Raw genomic sequence first — 11408 nt, forward strand, 5'->3', positions numbered from 1 at the left:
TTATACATTGAAATCCAATGATTGGATACGTTTTGGTCACATGTTTTAACTTATGTGTGTGTATATATATGTATATACATATGTATGCATGTGTGCTGACATGCGCGATAGTTATTTCCGGTAACTTTAGAGAAAGAAGTACTAAAAAGTCGGTTACACGACATTTTCCCGAAAAATGGAGGCGAAAAGGTTGGTACCAACGAAAACTCCTATGGAAACATCATTTTATTTTTTGCAGGTTAGTAACACTGTTCAAGTAGTAATCTGTTAGTTTGAGTAACCTTTTTGACATATGCGCGCGCGCGTATATATAAATAATAAAGTAATAATAAACAGGACTGAGTAAGAGAGGTTAATATTCTTTATTAACTAAATTAAGTTAAAGTTAATAGCTCATAAAATTAATTAAGTTACGTTAAAAGTTACATAACAAATTAATTCCAGTTAAAAATTATTTTAGGAAAGCATTATTTATATTTATTAAATTAGGAAGTTATAACTTTTTAATTAGTTACTAGCCAATTCTGATAATTAGACTTCGGATTATATGCAAATTGCATATTTGTTATTTTTTGCATATTTTATTACAGCATTAATAATGTGAACAAATTATAATGTTTTTAATTAATTAATGTTAATTAGTTAAAAACATAATAATTTGTGCACATTATTAATGCTCTAATAGAATATGCAAAAAATAACAAATATGCAATTTGCATATAATCCGAAGTCTACTGATAATAAATTATATTATAGCCATTATATTTTATAAATGTAAATGCAAAATACTTTGTAGCATTGAAATAAAATTAAATTAAATGAAAATAACAAAAAAGTAAAAACATAAAGTGCATATATAGAGATGAACAAAGTGAAAAACTATGATTTATATATATATATATATATATATGAGATGTATGAGGAGATTATTATATGTGATTAAACAATTTTAGTTTTTCAGTGTTTATACGTGTTTTGATAAATAATTAATATCATTCATAATTGTAGCATCCTTCTTCGCACTGGGATCAATGTACCATTATCGTCAACTGCGGGATGAAACCTGTGCAAGATGAAAGAAGCATAAACAAGGAAGATAGAAGTAAATGAAGAATATACAAATATATATCAGATAAGTAGCTAATATATTCTCATAAAATAAAAGATTATGTATGTATGTGTTGTCTGTAATTGTAGATGCTGTTGGACCGATTCTTTTCTTTCATTAATTTGTCATCAATGTTTGAAAGATAAGAAACATACATCAGTCAGCAGACTACATGACAATACCTGTCGAAAGGATTGATGAAAGATTGGCGGTATATAAACATTGATTTTACGAACCAGCTCTCGGTTTGTTGCGTCAATCTGTTGTCGCACTGCTAGTAATACAGATCTATTCTGATATTCGCTGTTAGGATGTGACTTCATCTTTTGCTTACAACTAGGGCGCATTCAATGACACAGTAAGCTCAGAATTTGGAATTGATCTTCAACTATTAACATTTTGCAAGCACATGGTTAACTGGAAAGCTGGAACAAAAATTAATGAAAGAAAAGAATCGGTCCAACAGCATCTACAATTACAGACAACACATACATACATAATCTTTTATTTTATGAGAATATATTAGCTACTTATCTGATATATATTTGTATATTCTTCATTTACTTCTATCTTCCTTGTTTATGCTTCTTTCATCTTGCACAGGTTTCATCCCGCAGTTGACGATAATGGTACATTGATCCCAGTGCGAAGAAGGATGCTACAATTATGAATGATATTAATTATTTATCAAAACACGTATAAACACTGAAAAACTAAAATTGTTTAATCACATATAATAATCTCCTAATACATCACATATATATATATAAATCATAGTTTTTCACTTTGTTCATCTCTATATATGCACTTTATGTTTTTACTTTTTTGTTATTTTCATTTAATTTAATTTTATTTCAATGCTACAAAGTATTTTGCATTTACATTTATAAAATATAATGGCTATAATATAATTTATTATCAGTAGACTTCGGATTATATGCAAATTGCATATTTGTTATTTTTTGCATATTCTATTAGAGCATTAATAATGTGCACAAATTATTATGTTTTTAACTAATTAACATTAATTAATTAAAAACATTATAATTTGTTCACATTATTAATGCTGTAATAAAATATGCAAAAAATAACAAATATGCAATTTGCATATAATCCGAAGTCTAATTATCAGAATTGGCTAGTAACTAATTAAAAAGTTATAACTTCCTAATTTAATAAATATAAATAATGCTTTCCTAAAATAATTTTTAACTGGAATTAATTTGTTATTTAACTTTTAACGTAACTTAATTAATTTTATGAGCTATTAACTTTAACTTAATTTAGTTAATAAAGAATATTAACCTCTCTTACTCAGTCCTGTTTATTATTACTTTATTATTTATATATACGCGCGCGCGCATATGTCAAAAAGATTACTCAAACTAACAGATTACTACTTGAACAGTGTTACTAACCTGCAAAAAATAAAATGATGTTTCCATAGGAGTTTTCGTTGGTACCAACCTTTTCGCCTCCATTTTTCGGGAAAATGTCGTGTAACCAAAAAGTCTGTTTCTCTCTCGCACTTCTTCTGGACACCGTTTTCTATACACAAACTATAGGCAATGCCGGTCCATATCTATAAGAGGTTTGTTCTGGTTGTCTACACTTTTACACTTCTACGAAAAATATAAGTTCTTATTGGTTTATATTTTTAATCAGCTAATGAGAACTTATACTTTTCGTAGAAGTGTAAAAGTGTAGGCAACCAGAACAAACCTAATGTCTATGAACTACTCCCAGCTCCCAGCTGGGAGAAAACGAACGCAGCGTTGGAAATTCTCAATACTACCAACTTAATTTTTTCTCCCAGCACCAGCGAAAGTTATTTTCGAACGCACCTACTATTGCTACTCTTTCCATTTACATCAAAACTCAAATAATTCTCATTTGTGACGTCATAACTCAGTTAAATGCACATTCCTTTTGCATTCTCACAAGTGAGATTCAACTGAATTTTTTCCTACAATCTGGGGGTCTATTACGATTCTTGGATGAGTTCACTCACTTTTCACATTTCCAGTACTGCCTCCACTGATTGGTGTATACTTTTAGAACTAACGATATACACCAATCACTGTTGCTCACTTTTCACATTTTCACAGTGAGTGAGCTCAACCAAGAACTGTAATAGATCTTCTGAGCAATTTCGTGTGCTTTACTGATAGCGTTTTCGATTTTTTGACTCGACCCGACTCCGGGTCAATGGTCTGTTCCTTTTATCTTCATTTCTTGCACAGTTTATCACTTTTTTTGCAGTGGAAAAGAACAAACCATTGACTCGGAGTCGGGTCGAGTCAGCAAATCGAAAACGCTATATGAGTCTCGCATACTCACTTTAGAAATAAGGGGGTCTATTACGGTTCTTAGGACGGGATTCATAGACCAATCTTAAGCTCAAGCATTGTCTTAAGCCTAGCTTCGAGCCGACTTGAGACTTACATAACCAATGAAATAACAGCATTGACGTCTCAAGATCGTGCTTAAGCTGGAACTTGAATAAGATTCGACTATGAATTCCGGCCTTAGGTGAGTTCGCTCACTTTTCACATTTCCAGCACTCTCTCCACTGATTGGTGTATACTTTTAGAACTAACAATATACACCAATCACTGTAGCTCACTTTTTACATTTTCACAGTGAGTGATCTCATCTAAGAACTGTAATAGACCCCAAGGTTATATATTGAGATAATAGGTTTGTTCGTGTTGCTTGAAATCCTCAAAATTTTTTACGCTTTAAACTTTAAACATAGAGCTTGTATTAATGGAGGGGCCATTGCTATATGCCGGAGTCCGCGCGGGGAGAATCGACAGAGACATGAATATATTCTCATCATATATTCTGTCTCTTTTCGTGTTGGATATCCCCACCACTCCGTTTTCTAGAAGGAAAGAAGCACACATACGACAGGTACGAGCCTACCTACTTGGGCCTTGGGCTGTTACAATTAGTACAAAAAATTTTTACATACGAAAGTAATACTGTGCATTCATTGATTGGCATGCATCTTTTAGATTCTAAATTATGTACCATTTAATGAATGCACAGTATTATCTTTGTAAGCAATTTTTTTTCGTACGAGTTTGAGAATCGGGCCTCAGATTGTATAGTTACGAACCTGTTCCCACACGAAAAATGACGGAATATATCCACCTTCTTGTCAATTCTCCTCGCGCGCGGCGCGATGCACTAAGGCCCTTCCATTAATACAAGCTCTATGGCTTTAAACGAGATAAATATATACCCGAGCACTGGAGAAAGAGAAAGCGAAGATGTCGAGTGCGAAAAGTGCAACTAACGCGAACAGGCCCAATTTTGTCATTAAAATAAGCGTGATCACTTGCATATTTCTTTAAATCACTGAGTAATGACGTCACTATCTGAGTATAAAATACTCACATTACTTTGTGAGTGACGTCTCACTTTCAAATAAATGGAACGCAGTATATGTCTATGGTTTGCGCATTGCGAACAAAGATTATAATAATGTAATATAAAAGCTTTTCCTGTACTAAATCATAGAAAAATTATTACTATTATTTTAACAGTGTAAACACACATACAACTTCTATACTTAAATAATGTAAAAAAAAAATCTTTGAATTTTAGAAAAAATAAAAGCGAAAGCTTACAAATAATTCTAGGAGAGGTAAAGTATATTAATCGTGCAAATTTAACATGTTTTTATTATATAAATGGTAATGTAATTTTTTATTACAATTTTTGGTAAATGTAATATTAATTAAATTAAATTATAAATATATACAAAAACTAAATTATGTAAACGTAAAAACATACATATTACATAACTATACGTTATTTATGTGTATAGGATTTATTTACGTGCAAGTAGAAAAAAATTGAAAGAGATAATTTACTCGCAATTATTATATTTCCAGCCTTCATACGATATATTATGCATTTGTATTATGTTGATTTCAGTTTTAACTATTAGATAATATTAATGATATCATCGAATCAATTTGTTAATGTCGTGAGTAGCGAAGTTATGTATTGGAATTTACATAAAATGATTATTCTCTCTTTAAGGCAATATAAAAACATTATTTTGTGTAAAGAAAGAAAGATAATACAAGATAAAATATATGTAGAATATACAAGTGCTTAGTTTTTGTATTCTTTATTCAGTTTGAACTAAGCACTATGACTCATTCATGAGTGGTTACATATCTCTTAATTACTCCTTTTGATATTCGATCGCTAACATACAAAAGTTTCTAAAAGATTCGTATTATTAATTTTTATTATTATTATTTAATATTTATAATATTTTACAAAAAATCTCATATTAAAAAATAAATTTGTATTTAAAATGTTTTACATTTTGTAAATAATAATATAGTAAGAAACAAAAGTATCCCAAGTCCTTCTGTTGCTTCTTAGATCATGAACAAAAGTTGACATACGTCCCGACCCGTTGATAAGCACTTGAGCAGCAGGAGATACGGTAATGTCTCGTGCGGCCTAATCACTCCTGCGGCACTAGTACTTAGGAACAGGACAGGACTTAATTTTTCCTTTCCCACTGAAGCTTCAAAGATCACATGTTCTACAAATAAAACCTATAACATAAAATATTAAAAGGAACGAAAAGCAGGAAAATTAGTTTTAAAAATATACAATTGTTGTAATTTTAAGTTATAATTAATTAAAAAAAAATTTTATTTGATTTTCTTATTACATTCTAAAAAATTATTATTTAATGCTCTTTATAAACAAAATACATACATGCTTCATTAATAATGTACAAAATAAAAAATAAAATATATTTTTTAATATAGAAATTAATAGGACAAATCTCGAGTTACCTTTTTTGTAGGATTTGCTAAGAAGATCCTTCGACGATTTCTGTAAAGCCCATTTTTATACACGGAATGCTGTCATTACATCTATTATTAACTGTTCACAAGATAATAATGGAGGAAATTTTATAGACTTATTTTATGAAATAATAAAAAGAACATATGTCATACATGCAATATCCGTGAATTACTGAGTTCCTCCACCAATTATCTAATCTCACCGAATATTACCCGCAATATGGACTTATTAGGATTAATTAAGATTCTCTCTTTTTCTCTCCTTTTCATTCTTTCTTTGATCCTCTCTTTTTTCTTTCTTTTCTTTTCTTTTATTATATATACATGTACATGTATATGTAAAAAATAAAAAAGGGAGATAGAGAGAGCGGGTAAGAAAAAATAAGATTCTTGCTTTTAACAAAAATTAAAAATTATAAAGAATTAAGTGTAGAGAATTATAATTTCTACCAAAATACATATAATTGTGATAATAATATATAGCAATAAATAATATTTTTAAAGTAAGAATAAAAATAAATGTAAGATAAAGTTTATTAATATAAAGATAAATTAAAAATTTGTCTCTCACCATAACTTTGCTGAAAAAAATCTGCGAAATTATTTAAAAACTTATTGGCAGTTGTTATCAGCTGGACACCCAGTATACAGTGATGATGCAACAGCAGACGTACTCTATTAAAACAACCTCGAGAAATCATTAAAGAGAGTTGCCCACTGTATTCTCCTTTCTTTTTCAACAGAATTCCTTTTTCTCGATTACCCTTATTCTCTCAGGACTGAAATATATTTCAATTTTTATGTTTAATTTTTTGATTCTTATATTATTAAAAATAATGTAATAAACATATAATATCATTTCTTATTTAATAACATATCAAATAATATATAAAAACAATAATGATAATGCATAAAATATTATATAAATATCATATAAAATATGTAAGTATTTTGTATATACATTAATTTATAATATTTTATACATTTATTTATATTTACATTTTTATGTGCATGTTGTGTGTTCTACAAAATAACATATTTTTATTGTGCTGCGATATCTAACAATGCAGAAAAGTGAAATTAAGTCAAAGCTTATATTATTATAAAGATGAAAGAGCAAGAAAGCAAGAATACAATTGAATCTTTGATTTCCCCGCGTTCTGTGTTTGGTAAGCGTGTTTCTCTTTTTATCAAACGTCTTATTCATCATTCATAGCCTAGCTAGAAATTGCTCGAACATCAAGATTGCATAAAATGCAGTAATATAAGAATACAAAATATACATATAAATTAAAAAGTCACCGTACTTAATAAAAAATAAGCAATAGTAAATAAATAAATAAAAAATGGTTATATAATGTTTAATAACAATATTTTGTCTATAAAACAAAATACTATATAGTATAAATAATATGTAATAATAAAATGTGTAATTAAACATGAAAAAATAGATATATTAAAAATTAATACATTTATAAGTCAATAATAATATATAATTTCTGCATATATATGATGTATTACAGATATCATAATAAATATAACTGATTTGTTCTAAGTAATAATACAATTTATTTAATTTTTTGGTTATGTAATGAAAAATTAAATCGTTTGTTTTTTTTTTAAGAAATATTATTTATTGATCGTCTCGATTAATCTTATATTGTTCATTGTCCTATTGCAATAAATTTTTTTCGAACAAAATTATATATATAATTTTGTAATATATATATAATTTGTTGTAATACATATGTACATGAATTATGAATAAAATTTTTTATTCCTTTGAAATATACAGGGTGTCTCAAAACATGTGGATCAACGCTTATAAAAAGGTAGAAGGGATCGAGATGAACATAAAAGTCCAATATTGTTTTGGGTTAGGTCCATCAATAGTCGAAATATTAACGTATGGAATCTGCAAATAATCTAATTAATTTCTATCGTAATTGTGAACAGTAAATTAATAAAAGCTTATCATACATTCACGATAGATTTTTTCTTCCGTGTTGTGGCTCGAGCGGATCGAGCTCTTCCCTCGGCGCGCTATCATTCGCATAATTTGAAAAATTAATACCTCGATTATTGGTGGACCTAACCCAAGATATAACCCAAGACAATATTGGACTTTTATGTTCATCTCGATTCCTTCTACCTTTTTACGAGCGTTGACCCACATGTTTTGCGACACCCTGTATATACAAATGATAAGAACGTTAACAAAGCTTTGCATGTTGTGTTAATTATTACTTTTAAATGTCGATCGGATTAAATTTTAATCGTTCGTAAAGAGGATTACAGAAACCGTCATTCAGCTGCAACACATAGTATATACTAATACATTCATAGACTAATGATTATTTTATCTTTGAAAAAGATGACAGCACAAGAAGACAAAATTGAAAACAGAAAGAATATAAATAAAAATCAAAATAAAAACTTTCATATTTAAAAAATTTTAGTTTATCTCATTATTTAAACTTATTTTAATGACTATCTAATTTTAATCGTATAATTTTAATATTAAAAAATTTGTATTATTTTTACTGATTTTTTCTTGGTTTAATCTGTTCGATAAAACGTTTTAAATTTAATTTATTCAATAATATTGATACACCCTATAGACAGAACGGCTGACTTTTTTGATGTTGGCGGTTGCAAAGACACGAAAAAACAAGAGACGAAAAAAAAACAGACTTGCCGTGGGATAAAACAAGAAAGAGTAGAAGGGTTGGAGTTGTCAATTAACGTTAATTTCTGCTAATGTCGATGGTTCTCTCGATGTTCGTCAAGCGTAGCACTTCCCCCTTTAATTTGAAAATAACTCGTTTCTACCGAGAATATATATGTACCGATGTTTAAATGCGTCGGGAAATAACGTTTCGGTAGAAATATAAAAGAAAGGCAAACCATATTGTTATATAAATAAAGTTGTGTAAAATAATAGTGATAATAATGATGTTGTGAAAAAAAGAAAGGAATAATAATTTTGGTATCTGCTAATTAATAAGTCGCTTAATTATTTACATGATAATTTAAAATCTAAATTACTCCAATTTCTTAATCAATTTCTAAACTATCAAATTCTTACTAATTATAGTAAATGTATTTCTAAATTCCTGAAACATTTATTCTTTAAAAGTAATGTTAATATAATTATACTAAAAGTTCTTCAAAAATATTATAGATATTAATAATTTTAATTTAAATCAATTTGTTATCAGACTCATTTGTTTTCAATATTTTTGCAAAATAAATAATAGTGCATCTGATGAAAGGCATTAATAGACGACGTTTGTATAATTAAATAAGTATTATAAATGAGAATTATAATAATTTTTATTAATAATAATAATTATTATTAGAAAAAATGAAAATAAAATTATATAAGCTTACAATTTATTGAATTAATTGAATAATGTTACTAATAAATATGTTATAGAATATAAAATAAAAGACTTATTTGTTCATATTAACAAATATGACAAATTTATAATGTAATGTAATTTATTTATTTAGCTCAACATTAATAATTAGAAAAAATTACGAAGTGTCATGCAACTCATTTTATTGACTCAGCGTAGCGGATAAAAAAACTTTTGTTTGACTTTTTACTCGTTCTATAAACTATTTTTTGCTTCTTCAAGTTGCTTTCTCACAGAATATATCATTTCAACCCTAGTCGTATCTTTTCTCTCTTATATCCTATACATTATACTATCGTGTATACGAGGTGAAGAAGTCATCGCGATAAAGAACGAAGGCCCATGAAGAGAGCAGAGCACATATTTTCAGAGAAATACAAAATATATCTTTTGATTTCGTTGCGCTTCGTCTAAGATAAAAATTAAAGTTAACAAAAAGAAAAGAACTATAACATTCTAAAATGTCAAATAATTATTAATTATCTAGCAATTTTATTAATTTAGTAATAAAAAAATTAATTTAGGAAAACTTAATTAATGATCGAGTAAATAAAAAATTAATTATAAATAAAGAAAAGAAATTCAACTTGAAATTTGTCGAAATTTGTCGTAATAATAATAACAATAGCTATAAAAGAATCTATGGTAATAATAGAAAAAAAATCTTATCAATTTTTAATAACGTTAATTTAAATTCTCATAGAAAAAAATAGAGTTTCGTACATTCAATTAATGATTACTTTCCTTATACATTTCAAGAATTCTCGTATTCTTGCCGGAACAATCGCAGGAAATCAAAAGTAACCTTTAACCCTTTACGGCATTGTACGCAACTACTTTTATGTTGTAAAACATTTTTTATCAATTCAGAGACAATATCTTTAATATATTTATTATATGTTTAATAATTTCTAATTGATAAAATTTTTATCAAGTTTTCTGTTATTTCTATATACACATGGACATATATATATATACATATATATTTTATATAATATATAATTTTTAGGATATTTTTTATTTTATTTAAGGTATGCAGCTAGATTAATTTATAGATTTTTACATATAAATTTTGATAGTAATTGTAATAATCAAAAATATCGATTAGAGAACAAATAAAAATTTTGGTAAATAAGTAATATGTAATATATATGTGCGCATAAATAAAATATTTCAACAAATATATTGGTACACCACAATTAATTATTATTAAAGGACAGTTTTGATACAAAGTACAAAGATAATTTTGACTAAAATATGAAAAAAAACTTTACAAATTCAACCAAGAAATTATGACTACTAGATAAAGAATTTTGTAATTTTGCGTACAATTGCGAAAAATTAAATTCTATACAAATATACCAACTCTTTTGGTAAAAACCACAACAAAACTTTTTTATTATTATAAACGACCGTATCCAACTCCTCATGTACATTCCTCACTTCGTCCGTTCACTAAACGTGCTGAATCGCAGCTTTATCCTCGCGCGTGTTTTACGGTTCTACGCGAACGAAATAAAAAAAGAATTCACTGACGAAGCACGCAGTGACTGAGCGCTGTGCACGCTTGATTAGACTTGATATAGTGGTGCACGCACGCACACAGCACAACTTGCCTTACCACGCACAGTGCAACGACGCGACGACGACTAAGCGCTAAGTGCCGTTGATTGGCTTGATATAGTAGGGAGCGCGAGCGCGCGGCGCAATTGGCTCTGCTGTGCGCGCGGGAAATGATTGGTCAATTTAATCCTAGAATGCGCGCCGCATTAAGCATTCAAACAGCGTTCAGTGCCTATTAACCAACTGCTCGGTGACGAGAAAGGAGACATCCAGAGCCATCGTTGTTTTCCGATAATGTTCTCTGCAATCTTTTTCTGTTATCCTTTCGACTAATTAATCATTAAAACCTTTCCTTTCTCACAATAAAAATTAAGTTTTAATAAAATGATAAATACAATGGTAAGAAAAACCTCTTTCTTTTTGTTTCCTTGCTTTCTTTGTCTCCTTTCTTTCTCGTTATGCATTTCT

The sequence above is a fragment of the Monomorium pharaonis genome, chromosome 1 (genome assembly GCF_013373865.1).
Source record: "Monomorium pharaonis isolate MP-MQ-018 chromosome 1, ASM1337386v2, whole genome shotgun sequence".
Lineage (NCBI taxonomy): Eukaryota > Metazoa > Arthropoda > Insecta > Hymenoptera > Formicidae > Monomorium > Monomorium pharaonis.